At 46.9% G+C, this 25418-nt stretch overlaps 1 protein-coding gene across 2 annotated transcripts in view; it reads right to left on the reverse strand.

Annotated features, from left to right (window-relative positions):
- Positions 1-25418, reverse strand: part of LOC138480721 (zinc finger protein 729-like) — a 79418-nt gene that overhangs the window by 37153 nt on the left and 16847 nt on the right. The window lies entirely within an intron of this gene.

Genomic DNA, 25418 nt, shown 5'->3' on the forward strand with positions numbered 1-25418 from the left:
GTAGACATGGCGACAAAGATAATGTCATGGAATAGCCGAGGGATTGGTAATTTCACAAAGGCCCGTAGGATTATTGCATATACCCAGAGACACAGTGTTAAAATACTCCTTTTGCAGGAGACACATGCCACAAAACACTTAACGACTATCCTGGCACCTTCCTTGGGACTGATAGATTTTACACTACTTACTCGACACAAGCCAGGGGAGTGATGATACTAATTCATAAGTCGATTAAATTCACACTAAAGAAGAGCTATATTGACCCGGAAGGTAGATGCATCATATTTCACTCTATCATAGCGAACGGGGAATACTTAGTTGTGAACACATATGCACCTAATGTCAACACCCCAGAGTTCTTTGACACAGTGGTCTCCATACTCATGGGATATATAGGGGTCCAAATCATATGGGGTGGGGATATGAACATGATTATGGATACTGACTTAGACAGAACGGGCACTGCACCAAGGACCCTATCACAGGCTGCCCGGAAACTACGCTTACACATGTCATCATTAGGCTTATGAGACGCTTGGAGGGCCCTCAATGGCCAGGAACGGAAGTACATATACTACTCGTCAGTACACGACAGTTCCTCTCGGATTGATCTGTTCTTAATATCAGGCGATTTACTGGGCAAAGTGGAAAATGCAGACATACTTACACGCACATTATCGGACCATGCCCCAGTCACGCTGTCCTTAGAGATGGGATGGACACCTCCCGCCTGCAATGCCTGGCACTTTAAATTTGAGCCCCTCATGGATATAGTGTTCACGGCCAAAATACAATCATACATTGTGACCTTCTTTGAAAACAATGCACCACACAACACGAAATTTGGGGTGCGATGGGAGGCCTTCAAGGATACATAAGAGGCATGGCCATATCAAGGGAGGCGGGAATACTAAAGGTAATTAGGAACAATCTTAAACTTTCTGAAGAATAACTTAAAGGCATTCAGCAGGAAGGCACTACAGCATCTACCTCTGCTAAACTTGCACAGATAAGGGAAGAATTGGTGGTTTTTGAATCACATGCCATGCGGGAAATACGCTACTTCTCACGCCCACGGGTGGCAAAGAAATATGGAGAAGGTGAGAGGCTGGGTAGAACACTTGCCAGGCTGGTCAGGGTGGAAGGTGGCCGATCCCAAATTGATTCTATTACTGATGGGCAGGTTGTTATGCAATAGTCAGACCATCAAATACTTGAGGTATTCGCCAGATTCTATACTGATCTGTACACAGCTGCACATCCACATGACTTGCACGATATACGAGAGCTACTTGAACAAATTCCTATGACCACCATCTCCCACTCGACCAGAGACCAACTCGACAGCCCGATCACACTGGATGAGATAGTCAAGGCCATAACCGAGCTACTGAAAGTTAAGGCCCCTGCCCCAGACGGCCTCACCTCTGAATTCTATCAGGAATATGTAGCAGTGTTGGCGCCAAGGCTGCTGGAGGTCTGGAATGAAATCGCTTCATGAGGCTGTCCCACGCCCCTCCCCAAGGGAAGCAACGATAACAGTCCTCCTGAAACCCGGCAAACCTAGCACCGAGTGCGGTTAATACAGACCCCTGTAACTAATGAACTGAAATACGAAAATATCTGCCAAAACCATAGCTAATAGATTTCTCCCAATTATGCCCCACTTAGTACACGAGGATCAGGGAGGATTTGTCCCTGGGCGCTCGACGGCTCTGAATATTAGAAGGCTGTTCGATATAATGTCCAGAATTGGCCAAAGTGCAGATGCTATAGCCGTAAAGTTGGATGCCCAGAAGGCCTTTGACATGGTCTCATGGCAATATATGTGGGAAGTCCTGAGAAGCATGGGGGTGGGAGCAGATATGGTTAAATACATTAAATTACAGTACACAAATCCTACAGCTAGAGGATTGGTCAACTCCCAGACCTCGGCAGCCTTCGCATTGCACATGGGCACCCGGCAGGGTTGCCCGTTTTCCCCCATTCTTTTGGCACTGGTTAGCGAGCCAATGTCGGACTATATTGAGCAAAACACGCCCGTATCGGAATTTGCCTGCAGGATAGCCCTGAAATAATATCAATATATGCGGATGACGTGCTGATGTATATCAGGAACCCATCCACAAACCCAGACCCCATACTGAGGGATGTGATCCAAATAGGCACCTACTCCGGATTCACGATCAACTACAGTAAGTCTGAGATTTTCCCACTCACTGCGGCGACACAGCAACCCACATGTGAATACCTGTCAGGTTCTGCCTTCCTGGTTAAGTGGGTGTTGCAGGAGAGAGCTGGAGTGAGTGGTTACTATTGAGATTGGTTTGGTCTTAACTGTGTTGTACCGAGTGTGGAGAGCTTCCCTAGCCAAGATGGAGGTTCTCAGCCAGGTTCTCAACAAGCTTTCTAACTGGATGGGAGTGAATGAAAGGCAGACAATGAACATTCTAAACTGCCTTTCATTGTCAGCAGCCCAGCAGAGAGATCCTAAGTCATGAGTTCCTGTCTAATTTAATTAGAAACTGGGCCAAATTGGTCTATCTTGTACTTTTGGAGGAGCAGGAAGAAGTCAGGAGTAAAGGAATCATTTCCTGAGATCATCTGGAGAAAATAAGTGAAGTGATCCCATCTGTTTATTTAGAAACTTACTGAGAATGAATACAGAAAAAGTTAAAATATATTTTTGGTTGCTTGGATGACATATAGTTGCTAAGTTTAGTTAAATGACTTATTTGGAAGATAAAACTGTAAGCTGCAGCGTAAAATCGTTCTCAGATTTGAGTTAAACTCTGCAGCTAGGCAAACGCTCGTATCCTCGGTTGCAGTTGGTGTGATTCAGAATGGGAGAGAGAGACTTCCGATTGCGAGGGTTAAGGCGGCCGCCGACCTTTATTCAGAGTTCTCACTTCTTTTGGGGAAAAAAACTAGACTTCGTGGCAGAGCTTCACGTAGATTTATTCCCTCAACTGCGCAAATGTTGATGGAACCACATAGGGAGTGACTTTAGCGCGTGTCAGCCCTTCGTCTCCAGAGAGCAAGGAGAGGATCATTTGTTGCGCGAGGTACAAGGCAATAAATCTACTTACATAGGAAAGCAGCTTTTTGACTAACTCTCGCGCATGTAATACTGAGATAACACGTTAACTGCACATGCGCAGATGTATTTTAGTGCGCATGCGCGTAGCGCAGCTAACAATTGCGGGGGTACAGTGTCTGAAACAAAAATATAATTAGTCATGCGCGGAAGTTCCAAAATCTGGAACTAACTCTGTGCTTACGCCTGTAAACAGAACGGATTAGTCAGAGAAGAGTTGAACAGATTGAAGGAATTTGAGATTTATAATAGAAAGAAAACATTATAAGAAGAAAAGCAAGCAAAGTTCTTTATGCAGGATTTTAAGCATCTCGATTAAGAAACTCAGAACAACCCTGTTTATTTAACTCTTTGCTGAACTGAAGACATTGGTCAAAAGAACTCATCAAGAAAAAAAAAGGTTGAGTCTTCTTCCCAGTTATCAGACGATAAGTAGAGAATTCCTCAGGGCATTCAGTTGAGGAAAGCCAGGTATGGTCTTCTAAATTAATTATATACGGATGTTGTGAAGTCTTTCATCAATATAAATAAGGTTAGTTGAAAAAATTATGTTTTTCTTTTCTTTCTTCTTACAGCTAGAGACGCCGAAGTAAGAGACCTGGTATCCTTGTTATTTTATCCCATTTCCCCTTTTCCCTCGGAAGTGTACCCAACTTAGCTGTATGCTGTTCAGTTTAGAGGGTTACATTTCTGGGGAACTACGGGGGTTCAGTAGCTTCCGCTGAGATCTTGAAAGATCGAGCCTGACAATACCCCCTCCGATGGTCTTCGGGTGGATTTCGATATCTCGGGGTCCAGGTGTCTGGGACCAAAGCAACATTGCTTACTGATAACTATGAAACAACTGAACAACATATTGAATCCAAACTAGTGAAGTGGCATCCCTCCCACTCACGCTTGCCGGTAAACTATCACTGGTAAAATGATCCTGGTCCCTAAACTCCTCTACATATTTGCGAACGTCCCGGTATGGCCAGGAAAGCAATACTTTGACAGAATACAAAATGTGTGCACAATTCCTGTGGCATGCCGGTGCAGTTCGTAAAAAATGGATACACATGACTACCATACGATAGAGGGGGGCCTCACCACCCCTAACCTGAAACTATACTGGTTAGCAGCAGCAATATGCCTCACATTGGTACTCTGAAACCCCTGCATTCCCACATGTTTAAGCTGGAAAGACTCGCAGCGGGCGGAATTAATCTAAAGACACTGATTCTACAACAAACTTACCGAGATGACTCTCCACTCGATCCCACTACAGCCACTCTACTAGCTTGGCATTGCCTACTGCGCCCACTCTCAGAACCACGTCCGTACTTTAATGGCTTCCTATCTGGGGATATCCGGGGCTAGATCCCACACACGATAAACAACTGTCGCAACACTGGCAAACACTGGGATATCATGTGCTAACTGACCTATTCGCGGAGGGGAAATTCATCACCCCGCAAACGAGGCGGCCCGGATATTCCGGGACAGCACTAAAGTGGTTACAATACTATAGACTCCGTGCCTCTGTCCGAAGCATGTGGCCGTGCTGCCCTGACGAACCACCTGATACACCTGAAATACATTACATAGCCAACTCAGGTGGTGCCCGAGGTGTGGTCTCCTCATTGTATAAGATGCTATTAACTAAAAGCCCGGACCCACCCCCTAAGGCACGCAATGAATGGGCATCCGAGTTAGACATCGAGATCACGGATGATATGTGGAGAAAACTGTGTTGCCACACAAACAAGGTTTCTCTTATCTTAAGGTTCCGGTGCATCCAATACAAACTATTGAACAGCCTGTACTATACTCCCTATAAACTCAGCAAGATCAGTCGCAATTTGATACATACGTGTCCAAGGTGCCGGGCCACAACCGCTGACCACATACACATGTTCTGGGTTGCAACAAGCTGCACGAATACTGGGGTGAGATCTTACAGGCTCTAACCGAGATTGTACACACTGCGGTGGGCCCTGAACCGACTGGGGCACTGTTTGGGCTATGGGAGAATCCTAGTGTTAAGAAAAGGTCTACTTTTGTGAATATAAGCTGTCTGGTGGCAAAAAGGTGTATTCTTCAATGCTGGAAACGTTCCTCTCCCCCAACCTTTAAAATGTGGCTGATTGCACTCACCTGGACCCAGACATGTGAAGAGGAATACATAAACTCCCTCCCAACAAATACTCGCCCGAGAAATGTATGAAGTGAATTTCGCAGTTACCTTATTAACCAGTCCGAGACTGATCTGGGGTCATTGAACGGTGATTGAGCATTGAATTAACCTATGCCATATTATGAATATGAACACTGCATACTTGTGAGACATCCAGATGTGCACTGTTTTGTGTGTGATGTAAAGCGGGTCTTTCTGTACAGAAAACATACCTACCTGATTGTGCTTTCTCTAAACTTCTGCCAATAAATAAAAGTTACAAAATAAAAATGTTTGTAACCACAAACGGGAGTCCTCTGTGTACGCGTCTCATTCCTGGCTCCTCAGAGTCCACATGCAAATGAGTTCATAACTGGACCAGGGTCTGGCTATGTTCAGTGATTGAGACATTGTCCATGGGGACCATCCTCTGCATCAGTACTCCTGTCGCTTTTACCAGCAACAGTTTTCCCTTAACTAGCAATTATGCATTATTCCGGTCAGTCATGGCGCCTTCACCTCACCAGAGATGTCAAGTGCTTGCAATTGTGAATTGACCAAGAGTGGAGCCCTAGTGGCTCATTGACTACTACCCCAATGTGTCATTCTAGGATTCCTCCTTGAGGATTCAGTGGGTGCAAATGTGGCTCACCAGATGCAGTCCGACTACATCCTTCAGTGCAAACAATGTTGCTTCAATGCCACTATAATGAGTACCATTTGACCTGTGTAAAGTAATTGGCTTTCGTATCATGGTGCCATATTTTGGGGTGCCTCACACTTGCCAGTGCCTACTTTTGGTGTACCTGATGTTTATCGGAGCGCTGCTTATTATTACCCACGGTGTGTGGTGCTCATTTATCGACCTCAGAAGGAAAGGCTGAGCTTCACTCTGCCACGATTCAAACTTGTGTCAACAGGCTCTGCACAGATATCAAAGCAAGCGTTCTACCCGCTGTGCTATCGGACCTGACCTAGATATAGATGTCCCTAGACCTGCAAAAGAGCAGGCTACTGGAGTAAGCAATACATGTCAATTACACCAGAGCTCATTGGGGAACACGCTTCAGACACGGATGAGGAAGGACCCTTGCAGTTGCCAACCCCTTTCGTAAACATGGACTGATTTAATGTTCTGTTGCACACAGTTACTGAGTTACTTGTTTTTAATTGGTAATTTGAGGTTCCCCTGGACCTCCTCAGGCCTCTAGGGGCGATAGCCATAAAAGGAGCATATCGTTGTTCTGCTTTCCAACTGCTGAAGGCATGTGTGCTCGTCTTGTATCGTATTTTGTGGAACAGGCAGTCTTCTTCAGTGCTCCTTAGGAGTTGGGAGCTTATCCAGGGTTGCTTCTCAGGGGTGGGGGGGATGGGAGGGTCTGAATTTGGACTGTCCAAGACTAGAAGCCTTAGGCTGTCTGATGTAGGCCTGTTGACCTGACTGCATAAGTTTCTATTGGTTGTGTATGGCTTTTTTGTACTCCTTTCCTGTTGGGTCTACTGTTGTGAGGGATGTCCTCTGCAGTTTCCTCTCTTTCTTTAGGGATGGGGCTTGTGACGCTGCATGGGATGGGCAGGGAAGGGGTGTCATTCTAAAGTGGTGCAAGTATGTGCAAACCTCACCAGAGAATTTGCTAAGAGTGGGGAGGACCGGATCATCATGGAGATGATAATCAGAAATGACCTTGCCACAAAAAGAGGGCGAGGTAGGATTTGCCCCTGTGGAACAAATCGCAGTTTATGTTCCGAGGTAACCAGTACCCCCAACTTCTAACGGGCAGATGCCATAGCTACCAGCAACTGGCATTTGTAGGACAAGGCGGCTCAAAGCAGGGTCTGCAAAGGGCCCTTAGGATAGGTCCTCAGGTAGGGAAGGGGTAGGAACCCTAGGACGGGTGATCTGTACCTCTTCAAGATGGCGACCCAGCAGATCCTCCACAGGGGCAATGGACACCCATGGTGGCCATAAAGGCACTTTCTACTGCTAACAAAGTCCTTGTGAAGAGCATCTAACAACCACATAGGATCAAACTCATCTGAAACACTAGGAGCCAATGGCCCCCTGAGCTTGGCATATGCTTTGAGAGTGGACAGACACCAGCAGCCCTGCACAGCCAGCGCCAAGCATGGAAACAGGAGGCCCACCCTTACTAGACCTCCCCGTCAGAAGCCAGGCCGGCAAGCACAATAGGGACAGAGTTGGTCTCGGGAGGGTAGTGTAACACAACGTCAGAAGCAGAAGACGGACACAGGTGACATATTTAAACCAGTGCTTTATTAGTATCCTTTCTCTTATAGAAGTGTCTTACGCAGAGAGCGCCCGATTACCTACTGCAGCGGTTGCACACGGCCCCGGCTATGCATCTTCTTCGCTCCAACGGACCCAACAAACTAAACATGCCCCAATTCAAGTTGTGTTGATGCCTGGGTACGAGGTCTTTGGAATTCTCTTCCGCCCAGCATAAGAAATATTCCATGTCTTACTAACTTTAAGAAGGCTATAAAGACCTACTTCTTTAATTCCAAGGACTAGGCCGTCTCTTAAAAGGTGGCTTTTTGGTTCTAGACCATGGCAACCCCCTGAACTGTGCTTCGCGCTTGTATGGTCTGTTATTATATGTTCGGACTGAGGCCCCTGGGCGTGCTGCATGTAACAAGAACTGAATAATAAGTGTGAACATGTCTTACTTTCCCTAACTCCATAGGGATGTCCCTATTAAGAAACAATAGGGGCGTAAATCGTCAAAATGTCCAAACCTAAAACTAGTTCTCTGTCCAAACTCCCGTCCTGACCCTTGTCACTACTACAAAAGGAAAACGTATCTAGGAAGATGGCTCCTTCCTCCTAGTATCAACAACAAAAAAAAGGTATTAAGGTTTCACCGGTTAGGAGTTTCCTCTTGAGACAAGGAGAATGCCTTCCTTCTCCCGGTTCGGTCTCTGGGTGACAGTTTATCGACAATGTTGGGGCCAGGAGAATGCCTCCCTTCTCCTGGTCAAGTTCCACCTTTTTCCATGAGCAAACAGTTTGCAACACAGTTCTTTCAAAAAGTATCCTAGTTCCTTAACTGGCTCTTTACTCCTGGGGCCAGGAGAATGTCTCCCTTCTCCTAGTTCAGTCTCATGGGCCAATGGTATTGGGACTACCACTGCGACGAGGAAGATCTCCTCGGATGCACCAATCACTTTCCTTAGGGCAGTGATCTTGGGACTACTACTGTGACGAGGAGCCGCCTCAGATATACCAGTCACTTTCCATGAAGTCAGTGGTCTTGGGACTACCACTGCAACAAGGAAGCTCTCCTCAGATGCAAAAACCAACTTTATTCGGGTCAGTGGTCTTAGGACAACCACTGCAAAGAGGAAGATTACTCCCGATGCACTTCTCACTGATAATGTCAGTCTTGGTATTTCTTCACTAACCATTGTGACGCGTGAGATTACTCCTGTTGCTCTCAGCTACTCGTATGGCTGAGGTGTGTGGCTTCTGCTTTCTTGACTTCCCTCTGAAGTCTCTAGTGTTCCGCTGGGGCATCACAGACCCCTGCAACCAACAGTGTAAGCGCTGTTATCAGACCGAACAGTCAACCTCAGCGAGGTCAGGCCATAGTCTTCTCGCCCCCCGCTTGCTCTCAGGTCTGCTCCTGTCCAGCCTGAAAAGGACTCTCTCGACCCTCTGCCAGTTTTCAGAGTCTTGCTGATCCGCTCTCTCCACAAACCTTCTCTGCCGGTTTTTAACTCCCAGGCTTCTTTAAGTCTCTTTTTATATTTACAAGCTGGGTCCTCCCCAGGCTAGTAAGATAGTCTTTTCTGTGTGTCAATTGATTGGGATCCCAGTCTTTCTTTGTTAATGAAGTGATCTTCATATTTCTTCGGGGCTTGTTTTTCTCAGTACTTTGATGAAAAGTGTGACCCTGTTTGCTCAAGACCCTATTTTGAATACACTTTCCCTGGCTACAAGTAAAAGTATTTTGGTGCGGGAAGGAGAAGTATTTTGGGTGCGGGAAGTAGTGTCCAGTGGTGTGTGTGTAGGGGCTGTGTGATGGGGTTAACACTGAGATCAGGGTTGTGGGAATGTATGGCCTCATCCCCAAGAGGCGAATTATCTTCTGGAAGGTCCTCCTGCATGTTATCACGCCTAGGGGGACTATTGTTTAGCGGCTGCACCACCCTAGCCTTACAAGGAAGGGCTCTCCCTTGGGGAGAGTCATTCCAGGATTCGTCACAGTATACAAACACATGAGGACAGAGGAGGGGGGGGGAGACATTCTGGAGAGATGAGCATGAATTTAAACAAAGGCTTCTGAGGCCAGACAGTGGTCTCCAGGATCGGGCAAGTCCAGCCTCTCTTGACCCTCAACAGGACTCTGAATCAGTACGAATGCAGGCAAGGAAATGGGAAAAACTGGGACCAGCAAGCACAGAGGGCATCTGTGCCTATTTCTCAAGAATCCAAACTCCTTGACATGAGGTCTAGGAGCAGGGTATCGTTACTGGAAGACAAAAGATCAATGCAGGGGTTCCAAACCTGTTACTGATCAACCTGATCACAAAAACACTTAAGACATAGGGCCTTATTACGAGGTGGGCGGTAAGGGATTACCAGCACCGGTAAGGGCACTGGTGCTGGTAATCCCTTACCGCCCTACTACGAGTTCCCTTCGCGGGTCCTCCCTTAACGCCTGGTTTTACCAGGTGGTTTTACAAGGCGTTAAGGACGGGACCCGCAAAGGGGCTTTGGCGCTAATAACGGTACCGCAATTTGCGGTACCGTTATTAGCGCCTTCCCCATTCCCATTGAGCCCTATGGCGGCTCAAATGGGAATGGGGAAGGGCCCTGGTGAATGGGGAATTACCGCCCCCGCAAACCTTGGAATGGGGCGGTAATAGCTCCATTCACCAGGACGGAGTCGGTAAGGATTTGGAGGCAGCCATGGCGCCTGGAGATGCGAGGTGTTGTGCCAGTAGCAGTAGTGGAGTAGCTTTGGATATGATGGGCTTCACCCTTATATATCATGAAACCTGGCAAGTATGAAATGTTGATCTTGCCTGGTATCTGTAGGGAGCCTTGAGTGGACATGTTTAGGCTTGGGATCTTACCTAGCTTGTTCGACCAGTTAGTTGATCTGTGGCCCAAAGACCTTCTGGCTTAAAAGGGGGAAGATGATTTAAGATGTCCGTCTGTGATGCTACTCCCCATTCCACTGTCAAAGCCAGAATTCACTTTTGGCAGAATTGATTGATACATCACCCAGGACAACTGTTCTTATGTTGGTGGAGTTGTTCGCGGAGGTGAGAGCAGTCTCAGCAGAGCGGGAGAAGGTTGCTGGAGTCTTTCCACCATTGGTGTATTGTGGATGCAGAAGGAGCTTACCTACATAAACCTATTCAGAACGCAGAGCGTTCGCATAGTTGTTCGCAGGGGTGAGACCAGACTCCAGCAGACGACCGGCAGTAAACTGGTATACTATACTTCTTCCACCTCGAATATATGACTGCTGTATCTGATTCCCCTTTGCAATTACATGCTCGGCAATCGCGGCAAATACATATTTTACCACTGTGAGTGAAGCTTATAAAAAGGTATAGTGAAACTTTGCACCACCATTGACACCACTCTGCTCTTTGAAATCACAACTGAAGTCGAAACTGTGCCAACCACGAGACTATTAAACATTTGATTAATGGGGGCTACTGCAGGCTTAGAGGCTTTAAGCCACTCTTGTAAATACGCTCTGTGTCAGTAAAGGAGTGAGAGTAGTGGACGGCAATTAAATACAACTCGGCATTGGAATTACTTTATTGACATAATTTCAGTGTGCTGCAATTGGGAGATCATGGGCTGTTAGCAAGCTATTATACTCTTTTGTGAGCTGTGGAGTACATCGAGAGTTGCTCGCTGTCTGGCAATTTGTGAAGGACAGGGTATTTCACTGCTCTATTTCTTTTGTCTTGGCCGTAACTTATCAAAAAGCTTGTGAAGAATGAAATTGCAATGCACATTAGTGATGCAAAAATCTTAAATAACATTTTAACACAGAAAATCAAAGCATCTGAACAAAGTGAAAATCGCACACTATTTGCAAGTGTTACACTTTACAGACTCTAAAAGGTATTTGCTAGATGAAATAACCAACACAGGAAAGTGTTAAATAAACAGATCAGGACTCAACCCAGTTGGTCGTCAGCAGTGAACTTCATGATTTGTGGGGGTGCTGCCAGGAATAGCCTCGTAATGGATACAAATAGGAAAAGAAAAAGGTGCCATATTCATACAAATTCAGTGCGTAAAAAGGCCAGATACACACCTTATCTGGAGAGCTGAGGGCAGGTAAGCCTGAGTTAGGGGCTGGAACATAGTGGTTGTAGGCATCATGGGCACCCTCACGGTTAGAAGTCACCCTAACATCCCATAAGTTCAGATCATGGAGCAGGTGAGTAGCAAGCTCATCCACAATCTCCTTCATCAGAAAGTTCCCAGCCAGAACCAACTCATGCTCAGGCAGACCCAGCCAGAACCAACTCATGCTCAGGCAGTCGCATCCATAATCCACTCATGCACAGGCAGTCCCATTGTGTCAGAGGTCCATCCAGCCGAGGCAAACCCAGAGAAACAGCGGGCAGAGAAGGTGCCAGATGATCAGGTGACATTAAAGGGAGCCGAGAGTCAATTGCAATATTAACACTACGTGATCTAAGCCCTAAATAGTATCAAAAAGATATTATGGGGGAATGGCATCTCTGAAGAAGGGAGACCAGATGTGTGTGGCTTCACAGGCCTCCCGAAGCTCGTATAAGAATGGGCCCTGCTGTGCAGTGTCACAAGCAGCCCCTCTCCCAGGACCGTGAACAGAATCTGTGGCCCTTCCATTAAAAGGGAGTGTAATTCTTCAGATGCGTGCAGATTCTCCAGCCCCTGGCACAGTACACCCAGTTGCTGGAGAAGTACAGCTGGCTAGGTTAATCACATCCCCTAAAACCATTACCTTAAATGACTGGCATTTCCTGCCACAGTCACTGAGGAGCATCCTCCCCAGTCTTTGGTCTACTGCTGGTGCATGGGCGTCTTCCAAGGCAGGGGGGCACCTAACATATCTCTGGTGTTGCAGAAGCAGGATCTCTGAGTGCAAACACAATAGCAGTGCATGTTATTGTGCCCCCATAGTCTCTGCATCCAGCCACCTGCACCGAAAAAAGGCACAAAGCAAGATAGAGCAGGGGGACAGATTGCCACTCCAGCGGGAACTGAGAAAATTGGAAAAAAGTAGTTAGGACTAATTTCTTGAAATGGAGACAGGAAAACAGAAGGGGATTGGATCTGTGATACTGGGAGTTCCTGTCATGCAGGGCAGGAGCCTCATATGAAAAGTACTGGGAAGAGAGAGATGGATGAGATGATAGTCACAGAGTGCCTTCATATTGTAAGTACTGTAAAGGAAAAGAGTAGACGTAGGAGTAATGTGGATGATGGGTGCATGATCATTTGAGAGATCTGTTTTTTTTTTTTAATCCCTTCCAGTCAGGCTTCCGCCCGGGCTGAAACACTGAGACTGAGTGGGTCTCCATGGTAGATGATCTTGCACACCTCTCTGACAAGGGTTGGGGCACTGATTCTTCTAGATCTGTCAGCTGCCTTCAACACTGTCAACCACTCCATCCTGGTTGCTCAATTGGAGGAGGCTGGGGTATTGAGCAAGGTGTTGGCCTGGTTGCAGTTCTTTCTCACTGGACGTACTCAGTCTCCCTCTTTCTTCTTTCCGTTCTGTCCCACTTGTCTTCTCCCATGGTTATATTCAGCCTATACTCGTCCATCCCCACAGCCTCTGCTGCTACTTGTATGCCGATGATACGCCGTACTGACCAACAGGAGGCTGCGTCTCAGCTGAGAGATTGCCTGTAAGCAGTGGATGAGTGATAATTGGCAGAGGCTGAACGGTGACAAGAGGGAGGTCTTGGTGGTAGGACGCCCTTCTGCTGCCTCCCTGTGGACTTCCAATTTCTGACCTATCGCTCTTACTGCACTTCTTTCCCCTGTTCTTGTAGTAAGGGACCTGGGTGTCAACTTTGTGCGTTACTCTCTCTTGATGCTCAGGTGGCAGCTGTCTGTCAGGCTAGGCACTTTAAATACAAAGTACTACGAACGGTTCTTCCTTTTATTCCTCCAGGGCTACAGGCGCCTGTGGTTGCCTCTCGTGTTGAGTGGAGTAGATCATTGTAATTCGCTCTACCTAGCACGGCCACTCTACCGCTTGCGACTTCAGCTGCTCCAGAACTCGGCAGCTTGTGTGATCTCCCATATTCCTTTCTCTGCTCACATTCCTCCAGCTTCACTGGCTCCCCATTGAAAAGGGAGTAGAATTTAAATCTTTATGCCTGGTTCACCGAGCCTTTTATGAACTTGGTGCCAAATATCTACAGCAGAAATTCCAGCCCTATGTTCCGAGCCAGGGTGCTGTGCTGTCATTGTGGTCCCGAGGATGTGTCTGTCTCAAGTCGGGCTGTGCTTTTTCTGTTGTGGGTGCTAAGCTTTGGACCTCGCTGCCTGTGCCTTTAAGACTTCCCTTTTTTAATGAATTCTGGTGACGACTTCTCTGCTGGTCTTAGCGCCTTCGGGTTACGTGTGCTAAATAAATAATCGATTATCAGGGTGCTCCTTCATGGTGTAAGTACTCTGAGGAGGAAACGTAGGTGGGGGAGTAATGCGGATTACAGGTGCATTATTGCCATGGGCTCCTTCATGGTGTAAAAACTGTGAGGAAGAAGATTAAGAGTAATGTGGAATAGGATGCAAGATTGCCAAGGAACTCCTTCATATGTTATCGTCTGAGGAGAATATGTGTGGGAGTAACAAGGATTACAGGTGCATGATTGGCAGGGCGCTCATCCATGGTGTAATTACTGTGAGGAGGAGTAGCTGTTGGAGTAATGATTACAGTGCATGACGGTCACTCCTTCATGGTGCAAGTACTGTGAAGAGGAAGAGTAGGTGTGGGAGTAATGTGGATTACAGGTGCATGATTGTCAGGGCTCTCCTCCATGGTGTAATCACTGTGAGGAGTAGCTGTAGGAGTAATGATCACGGTGCATTACTGTCAGGGCGATGCTCCATGGTGCAAGTACTGTGAAGAGGAAGATTACGTTTAGGAGTATTGTGGATTAAAGGTGCAGGACCATTCCTGCCTACATTTGAAAAACAAAAACCCTGAGATGTATGCCCTGCCCACAGCCACACAAAACTCTGCCCATTTGCACACAGCCCCACCCACCTGTCAAAAAGGTAAACTCTGTTGTATATGCACATTTCATTAAATTGGCTTTTCATAATCACCCAAATTGCGTAGGACGAAGGGCATTCACCTTCCATAAAATCCACCCGCGTGTGCCCTAAACTTGAGCCCTGGCAAATTGGCCAAAAAGAATGAAAGCTGAAACAATAGGAATACTTCTTGTATGGACCCTCCAGCTGATGGAGCAAGGGCCTCTCTCGCAACGCCACACTTCAGCTGGCCCTGACAGGGCCATGGACTACACAGACACTGAGGTATTGGAACACGCCTTTGTTTCTCTACAACATAACAGGCCACTGCCGAAACCCCGAACCCACGTGACTCGCTGTATCCGCCCCCTTCGCTAGCCCGCAGTTCCTTTCACAGCTCTAAGGCCTGAGCTGCTGAGAGCCACCCACATAACATGTGGGGTGGCTGCAAGAGTCACAGTGCACATGACACTGCTTTCAATCCGGTGTCATTAATGCAGTATTACCACGTTTATTTTGCTTCAGCTTTCATTCTTTTTGGCCAGTTTACCTTGTTTTAGTCACCCAGACGTCCCGGTTTTCGCAGAACAGTCTCGGGAAATCACCCTCCGTCCCGGGGTTCCGGGAGATTTTTCATTTTAGACACCCTGTCCGGGGTTTGCATGTTTGGGTGAACGGTAATTAAAATTGTAAATATTTTTGACAACATTTCTGAATTTTGAAGTTGAGGATTGGCTCGAACCTTTCAGGTACAAGTCACGACACATACTGACTGTGCCACAGAGGCTGGCTTGGAAAAGATTGTACAGCAAGCCATGCAATAGCAAATTAGAGCAAATGTGTGTTTTGAATCAACATGCCAAGATTCACAGAGAAATCTGCATAAATGAGACCATATTCAGTTTATAGAAAGGAGAAGTGCTGGAAATATGATTGTGTGGCGAATGTGGGGTTCTGTTTTGGGAGGGGCGGTAATAGGTGGGCTGCGATGGGGTAGTCCCTCTTATGTTGTTGGTCGTCCCGGTTTTTGGTTTTGGAAATCTGGTCACCCTAGTCGCCCTTCAAGTTAGAGCGACTAAAACATAAGTTTGCATTCTTTTCGGCCAGTTTGCCTTAAGCAAAATAAACACGGTAATTCTGATTTCAATCCGGTGTCATTAACGACACAGGATTGAAAGCAGCATTCTACGTTTATTTTACTTCAGTCTGCATTCTTTTTGCCAATTTGCTGTACACGTTACACAGTCACTGCCGCAGAGACAAATCCACTTACAGTGCAGTCCTGCTCCTGCAAGGATAAAAAAAAAGAAACGAGAAAAAGCTGCCCGCCAACAACAGGCTCATATAGTGCACAGGAAGGAACATTTGCGCCGTTTCTGGGTCCCGCCCACACATCCACCTGATTTCCTACAGGCAGCAGCCAATTGGATGTAGGAATGGACGGGACCCGGAAACTGCATCAAAATCCTAGAGACTCAAGGATCTACCCCGAAGACCCAGAGAAATGTCTAAAAACCCAGAGTCTCCAGTAGGGTGGCGAACTGTCCCGTATTTTGCAGGATTGCCCCGTAATTCGGGACTCTGTCCTGCAGTTTGCAGAGTGGCTGTGCGGGACGCAGGTTGTCCCGACTTGCTTTGTTCCCTAGAGTGCGACTCTCGGGAGACAGCAAGCCGGGACAACCTGCGTCCCGCACAGCCACTCTGCAAACTGAAGTGGCCGTCTACACAACAAGGCGCTGCTACCTTCTGCTTTCTTTCTCTAGGCGGCTCCACGGCCTCAGCTCCTTTTGAGCCTGCAGGTTGAGCTGCTAACGCTCCGACACCTGTCTTCATTCCAATGTTAATGGTTTGTTCCTGGGGTCGTGATGGTCATGTTTGCAGTTAAAAAACGTGACCATCACCTCCCAAGGACAAACCATTTGCATTGCAATTAAGCCAGGTGTTAAGAACCATTCACAAATTTAAATTGCAAATGGGGCGGGTCAAACGTGATTGACGCTATGATGTCATCACCGCCTTGTCAGCCTGGACTCGTGCCCTGCAACACATCACAGGAGCTGGAGCTCCTAGGACCGGATCCCGACCTGCAGGAGCAGCGGGCATCCTGCAACAAGCCCTCCAGCCCACTGGCCAAATTCTGGTAAGCGCCGCTCCATAGCGCCGCATCGACCGTATTTTTATTTTAATATTCTGCATCCGCCTGAGCAGCAGAAGCGAATAATTGCCCAAACAAAGCCAGGGAAATCCACTGCCTGCTTACAGCCATTTGGCTATCCTTTATAAGAAATCGCCATTGAAGCACATGAGGCACTGCACAGCTTCAAAATGGCCGTCCGTTTCCTACTATGTTCCTGAATTGCCTATTGAGGCTCGAGCAAGCCTCCTGATTGGCTGCCCCAGCCTACTTGTCCTCCTATTGGGCGCCGGCAGGCGAAGCCGGCCCACCTCACCCAAGGCCCACAGCTACCAAGGCCATCTCCTGTTTCCATGCCTGTTACCTGCCTACTCTGCCGTCTGCCAGAACCCCTGCTTCTCCTACACTTGGCCACCAAGGTAACTCTGTAATACAGTTTACTGCACCAGTAAGCCACTGTGACGCCTGCACTAACTCATCTCCACACCACAGCCTGCCTGGCTGGCCATTCCAGATACTGTCACACGTACACAAGTTTAACTATGCTGCCTGTGCTGTCCGCACTGATCTGAATTTAGTTGTGGCCATGTACATGGCAATCTGTCTGCCGCCCAATCCCAGTTATAGCCTTGTGCATACTAGCATGTTGTGCCCTTAGGGTCACTCTCTGACAATTCTAAAATTGTGTTGCGCCTTAAGATCACTGTTAGACATTCAATATTGTGTTGTGCCTTAAGGTCGCTTTCAGACCACTTAAATTGTGTTGTGCCTTAAGGTCGCTTTCAGACCAGTTAAATTGCGTTGTGCCTTAAGGTCGCTTTCAGACCATTTAAATTGTGTTGTGCCTTTAAGGTCGCTTTCAGACCACTTAAATTGTGTTGTGCCTTAAGGTCGCTTTCAGACCACTTAAATTGCGTTGTGCCTTAAGGTCGCTTTCAGACCATTTAAATTGTGTTGTGCCTTAAGGTCGCTTTCAGACCATTTAAATTGTGTTGTGCCTTAAGGTCGCTTTCAGACCATTTAAATTGTGTTGTGCCTTAAGGTCGCTTTCAGACCACTTAAATTGTGTTGTGCCTTAAGGTCGCTTTCAGACCACTTAAATTGCGTTGTGCCTTAAGGTCGCTTTCAGACCATTTAAATTGTGTTGTGCCTTTAAGGTCGCTTTCAGTCCATTTAAATTGTGTTGTGCCTTAATGATGCTTTCAGACCATTTAAATTGTGTTGTGCCTTTAAGGTCGCTTTCAGTCCATTTAAATTGTGTTGTGCCTTAATGATGCTTTCAGACCATTTAAATTGTGTTGTGCCTTAAGGTCGCTTTCAGACCATTCTAGAATTGTGTTGTGCCTAAGATCACTGTCAGACATTCAATATTGTGCTGTGCCTAAGGTCCCTCTCACGCACTCCTGCCACTAACCAGTATGCCTCCCCTGCTCAGCAACTATCTCGCCAGCCCCATATTCTTCTTAATTACCATTACACTATCCAACACGCCACCCCAACCCCCTACCGCCATGTACACGACCTCACCTAATGTAAGCTCCTCAAGCAATCTACTGCCCACAACAACTGAGGCTCCTCTAGCAACTATGATCAGCCTCCCGTGCCCCACTGCAGTCAGGAACATAAAACTCAGAGCTAGACTAGCCAAAATTCACGAGCCTCTCGCCCGCTCCATGCCTACTAATAAAAGATCCAAATCCACCATCACTAGCCTTAACTATAGACCCAAAAGATCTCTGAGCTACCCCACTAAAGACCTTACCTCTCCCATCATCCAGAAAAACACTAAACCCCCTCAGAAACTGTCGGCCCCTACTGCACCTCTAGTGAGCCCCCATATTAAGGGAGCTTTAATCAACGCTAGATCACTAGTAGCCCACGCAACTGAAATCGCAGACCTACTGATCAATGAAGATCTGGACCTCCTTGCCATCACAGAGACCTGGCTCCACCCGGCAGCAGGACCTATGTTGATGTTAGCTATCCCAGAGAATTACACCATCTTGAGACAAGACCGACCCAATTCCAGAGGAGGCGGTGTTGCCATCATTCATAAATGCAGCCTTCCAATAAGATTAGCTACCCCCACTAATGCCCCATCTTGCGAACTACTCTCAGCTAAAATCCCCATCACAAATAATCAAACCCTCAATGTCCATTTGATCTATCGCCCCCCAGGTCCTCTAGGCACCTTCAATGAGGATCTTAACACTATCCTATCCACCAATTTAAAAAACACCACACAAATGCTCACCCTCGGAGACTTCAATATGGGCTTTAATGACCCTGAAGACCAAGCCGCCATCACCACATTGAACACCCTCACTGAATTAGGATTTACTCAAAGAAGCCTAAAACCAACCCATGACAAGGGCAGAATTCTAGACTGGATAGCCGACTATAATTGCCTAGCCAATGTTACTAACATCTCACCCTTAGCCTGGACTGACCACCACCTGGTATCATTTGTATTGTCCACCAATAGACCTCCACCCATATTACCTTGCAGGGCACCCCCTACTCTTACCAGAAACAAAAAGAGTATTACAGTGGAGAGACTTATCCCCAACCTACTTCCCACACTGAACGCACTCCATGACAACCTGGACCCTGAAACCTTGGTTGAGGAATATAATAAAATCATGTCCTCCTCCCTGGACTTAATTGCCCCTATCAAACTCAGGCCAAGCAAGTCCAAAACCCACCTTAACAATCGGTACACACCTCTCCTCAAAAATTTAAGACAACAAAAAAGACACTGCGAATCTATCTGGAAAAAAGACCCATCAGCAGCCAACAAACTTAAATTCACTAAACTAGCGGCCCTGTACAAAAAATAAATCTTCCTTGCTAAACGCACCTCCTTTGACTCCCGCATCTCCCAAGCCAGTTCAAACACAAAGGAACTATTCTCGATTCTAAAAGAAGTAGAAACCCCCATAGCACCCAGACACCTGTATAAAAGATAAGAACTGGTGTACCGACATCCAACATGCCCTAGCTAATAAAATCGCCACGCTACAAAATAAAATATCCTGTAAAAAAGCCTCCTTGAACAATCCTGCCCTGCCTAAGCCACCTGAGAAGCGGTCCACAATTGAACATTTACGATTTAACTTCACCAAAGTGACCATACCTGAAGTGGAAAAAATCATCATGTCATTAAAGCCTTATAATTGCCAGGGAGACCTATGCCCAGCACAGCTCATAAAAGATGCTGCCCGTGACCTTTCCCCATTTATCACTAAATTAATCAATGCTTCCTTCTCCACCGGCTCCATCCCAACTAATTTAAAACAATCCTGGGTACTACCCCTACTAAAAAAAAATACCCTTGACCCAGCAATACCGACTAACTATAGGCCTATAACAACGGTACCATTTCTTCTGAAAATTCTGGATAAGGTCGCCTATGTACAAATACAGAAGCACCTGGAGGATCACCACTTGCTAGGAGCCAGACAATCAGGCTTCCGACCCCAACATGGGACCGAAACAGCTCTCATCGACCTTAAAACACAGATTGATCTCCTCAAAGACAATGGTCAAGCAGCTTTACTCCTCCTCCTTGACCTATCCGCAGCATTCGACTTGGTCGACCACGCTGTCCTCTGCACCCACCTCCACTCGGCTGCCCATTTTTCCCCCGAGGCTATTACTTGGATTAGATCCTTCCTTGATGGCAGAACCATGAGGGTTTTCTCGCCGACAGACGCGGCAGACCCTATACCCATCACCTGCGGTGTGCCTCAGGGTTCCTGTGTCTCCCTGACACTGTAGAACATATTCACCAAGCCCCTTTTCGATGATCTGGATCATCTCGGTATCACCTACACTAACTATGCAGATGATACCCAGATCCTCCTTCCGCTTTCTGGAGATTATGCAAAGGATTTGGCCTTGGTGAATAGGGTCTACATCATCATCCAGGCATGGATGGCCACTCACGGTCTATGCCTGAATGATGATAAAACGGAACTCATCACACTGGGTACCAAAGCTAGCCTAAAGAATCTGAGCCCGGCATACTCATCATTTATAATTGATGGTAATACCATCAGGGTTGGACACGAAGTCAAAACACTGGGCTTTTACTTGGATTCTAATTTCAATTTTAGCAGGCAAGTGAACTCACTAGCCTCCTCCACGTCCTATACTTGCAAACTGATCCGGACAGCCAAACCTTTTTTATCCGAGAATAGTTGTCTGACCCTGGCCAGAGCCCTTATACTCTCCCGCTTGGATTACTGTAACGCCCTCTATCTTGGGTCATCTAAAGCCGTCACTGGCAAGCTACAAACTCTCCAGAACACCGCACTTAGAGCGGCCTTGGGCATCCCAAGAAAAGACCACATTACAACATATAGCAAACAACAAAACTGGATCCCCATCTTAGACAAAATCTCCTTAAAAACTGCCTCACTAGCCCATAAGTCCCTTAACAATGCAGCCCCTACCTATCTGATCAACAGATTTCACAGACTAACATCCATGAGACCGACGAGGATAGCATACAGAGACTGCCTGTCCGTCCCTTCTTACAAACGCTCAACTATAGGCGGCAATAGCTTCCCAGTGAAAGCGGCCAAGCTATGGAACTCCCTACCACCCACTCTTAGAATGGACCTACCCTACCAAAACTTTCGCTCAAAGTTGAAGTCTTGGTTGAAGACAGCCAGCATCTAGGACCTCTTGGCCCCCACCTCACTCGGTCACTCTGGATACACAACTGCTAACTGTACATATGTTTATATTTACTGCTTATTGCTATTATTACTGTGCTCATACTTGTATATATATTACTGTCTGTAACTAAGTCTTGCAAATTCTTGTATCTGCTGCGCCTTGTTACCCTTGGGCTTTTCGGCGCATTATAAATAATAAACTAAACTAAGTATCCCGCAAAAGGATATCAAAAAGTTTCCCACCCTAGTCTCCAGGGAAAACCCAGAGGTTAGGCAGTATGTGCATGACTGTGAGGGCGCTCCTCCATGGTGTAAGTACTGTGAAGAGGAAGTGTAAGTACTGTGAAGAGGAAGATTACGTTTAGGAGTAATGAGGATTATGGGTGCATGATTGGCAGATTATAAACTGCCACCATTCTGCAATGAATTAAAAAAAAGTGTCCTCATTCCTGGCAAACTTCCAAATGTTATTAGAAAGCGTTTAGTTCCGATTGATTACTACACGTGCTGCAGCATTACAAGAAAATCTAAGCAGCTCATCAGAGGAAGCAGGGCTGGTTCCTCTGCCTTTGTAAACAGCTTTGGGAAGAATGCACGACCATTGTAACCTTTGTGGTGCACAGAGGTTCTGTTTTTAGGCACAAAAGGAAGATGGTAGATGACATTTTGGAGGTCGGAGTCTCTTCCCCTCCCCCAACATCTACGGGCAGGCACTTGGAGGGCCCTCTGCTCCCCCCTCCCTATTTCCAGTGAGCAGTGCTTTTACAAATGTTAATTGTTGACAACACCGCCCAGCAGGAGTTGGAGCTTCTTCTTCTTGCTGATAGATTTGTATCCATCAGCGGTGATTTTTGGATACCGCCTCATTGCCCCATCCACTCGGGTTGAGTGTGTAGTCGTGGGTTTGTATTCTTCATGGTCTGTATGGTCTTGTCACAGTAGGGCTGGTTTCACAGGGTCTTCGCAGTGATGGGCCGCGGTCATATGCTTGGATGTTTGCATACAGACCACACGGATTGGATGCGTTTTGTTTTTTTCAGTGCTTTCTTTTATTTACAGGAATCATTAATAAATATTCCTCTGACGTTGTAGGATGTTTGTACTCTTAATTTTGAAGCATCAGTTTAAAGTTGTATGCAATAAAAACAAACGTCAGGCACATGGACAGCCACCTTACCACGTTTTGGACGTTGGCAACGTTTTAACAAAGTGAATGGAAAAATAAGGCAGAAGTGACATTTAGGTTTATAATTTAATGACTGGCCCGTCTGCATATGTTTCCATAGCAGCAGAAATAAATGCTGCAGCAGGGATATTGGTCGGTGAGACGGGTATTTCTCTGCCATTACAGAAGTTGGCCAAGTCCAAACACCAGACTTAAAACCATGTTTCTAGTCCCAGGGCCTAAGTGTTTGCACCCAGTGCTAGTACTGTGCAGCGCAAACGCATTGCGAGGGGCGCGGATTCAGATGCTGCGCAGATACCAACGGCGCAAAGGAACCTGTGGTGCTGCGAGCATGCCCACAACACACCCCCAGCGCCGTGGAGCTGCATCATGCGGCCATGGGCAATCGTACAGAAGGAATGGTTGGATCACTTACCAGTAATCGCAGTTACTTACACTCCTACTCTTCCTCTTCACAGACTTACACTATCAAGGCGCCCCCTCACAAATGCACCCCAAAGCCACATTACACCACCTTTCCTCCTCACAGTACTTACAGTGGGTTATGGAGGATCTGTTGAATCCTCTTGACGAAGGTCCAAGCTACCCCAATAGGCCTCCTCCACTACAAGTGCATTTATTTACAATAGGGGGCATTTCAGCAGAAACCATAGCTGGTGGATCAAAGACAATGATCCGCTTCTGGGATAACCCACGGCCACTCATCCTCACTGCAAATGGCAAGCAGATGGGTTGGTGTGCCACTAGGTCCCTCTGCCCTTCAGGGGAACTAATCCTCACGGGAGGAGAGAGAATTGAATTAGAGGGAACCAACATCTGTTGGAGAACTCCAATTGCTTTTAGGCTGCATCCATTGCGGAAGGGTGACCTTATCCACATGAACAATTGTAAGGGGGGGGGGGGTTATGAGTGGGGGTCAGGAAAAGTCCCATTGAGAAAGATGTTCACGTTGCGTGCACCATATTTGTAACTGGTGGAGAGGCAAAGTTGATGCAGTGTTGCAATTTTATATGTATCCAGCATAGTTAATGATATTGGGATTTGTGTTACTTTGTGTTGAAGTTGATACATTTAAGAATTGCCCCACTTAGCAAGGCCCGCCCAGCTTTTTAGCCTGCCTCTTCCTTCCTTTTCTCAACTCTTAGATCAAGGGCGTCTCTCTCCGGGGCGTCCGAAGTGAAGGGCAATTCCTGGTCGGACCAGGAGGATCCAGGGCCCGAACCCCTGCTCAGACAGCAGGTAAGCATGCTGTGATGTTGTGTGACATTCCCAAGCCCGCCCCCACCACTCGTCCCCCTTCTTGTTTGCTTGGGTTACCTGCCTTGAATTACTCCTGTCTATCCCGCCTTCCCATCCCTTTTAGCCCTCTCCCTCTGCGCCCCTCCCCCCACATCATACCACTGTAGGAGTTTTTTCTTGATACACTATTGCTAACCCATCACCGTGTTGTTGCAAATGTTTGGTTTTGACTTTGTGACCCTTTTGACTCGTGTATCATGCTGTGCCATTTTCATCCTGAATCCCGTCTTGCATTTGCGGTCCCCTGCAACATTATGTGTTATCACTGACTCTGCAACTGCACTAGTCTCTCCACTCTTTCTCAATGCTCGCTCTGTTCTCTCCTCTTCCTTCTCCCATTCTTCCTTTTCCCCCCCCGCGCCTCTCCCCCTTTCCTTTCTTTACTCTATGCACTTTATCAGAATTGTCCTCAGACATAGTATGATAGCTACATGGTTTTTCTCCCAGCCCCCCTCTCGTTTCTCTTCCTCTCCAGCACTATCTGAAATGTCATCAGGCCTAGTACGATAGTCGCTTGTTTTGTTCCTCTCCTTCAATCTCCTCCCCCCACACCCACTCCTCTTTTAATCCTGCGGCTCTTTCAGAAACATCGTCAGGCCTAATACATTAGACGCCTGTCTGTTCCCTTCCCACTCACCTCCTCCCTCCCTTATCTGTGTCTTAGCTATTGCACTACCTGAAATGTCACCAGGCCGAGTACGATAGTACATTTCACATTCCTATCGTTCATGTTCCCTCCCTTGCCTTGAAGCGCCATGAAACACATTGTGTATTGGCACTATACACATAAACTATCATATCACATGCACAATATGATAATGTAAAAAAAAAATCACCAATGAAATATAAATACAATCTGGGTATGGTGTGCCACAAAGCACCTATAAACTGGGCAACGAGGAGCTTCATAATGCGCATGCGAGGAAGGGGGATTTGTCATGAAGAACCCACTGTGAAGAAGCCACGATAGTTATTAAACATGCATGCACTGATATACATAGATGGGGAATTTACAGATCTATATGCTGTGTGCTCTTTTCATAAATTGGTTAAACTCTGCAATCAGGGGTTGCAAGGTGAATTCCGAGTGACTGGGAAAACTGGTTCAGCAGGATTTGGAGGCTGAAGGAAAGGTAATGAGCAGATGGTCAGCTAACAGGCTGGCCCAGGGTTTTCATGGCTTGGCAGTCTCGTGGAAGGAGGTTTCAATCTTAGTTTGTTATTTATTGTTCAGGGGGATCCGGGCCATTTTGCTTTTGACCAGCAATAAACCTGGGTGAAGGGACGCCTGAGGCCAAAGTTGCCCAATACTTCATGGGTTTCAACTGTTTTCTCAGAATGTGACCAGAGGCCCTGCTTTTTGAATTGGCAATCATTTAGATTAGCATGTTTCCGAGGACACCGGCGGGTGAAATGGTCATCGTCAGTTCAAAGGGAACTTGTTTATTTGTCCCCTCCCCACATTGTCTGAAGCACTCTTGCAAACCATGTGCAATTACGTCCAGAGTTAGGAGGCCTCAGGCCAGCTGGGACTTGTAATGAATTAGGTTTGTTAGTGAATGTAGAACTGGGTGATGATGTTGAACTGCTGGATTGTACACCA

The sequence above is a fragment of the Ambystoma mexicanum genome, chromosome 5p (genome assembly GCF_040938575.1).
Source record: "Ambystoma mexicanum isolate Mex_15411 chromosome 5p, UKY_AmexF1_1, whole genome shotgun sequence".
Lineage (NCBI taxonomy): Eukaryota > Metazoa > Chordata > Amphibia > Caudata > Ambystomatidae > Ambystoma > Ambystoma mexicanum.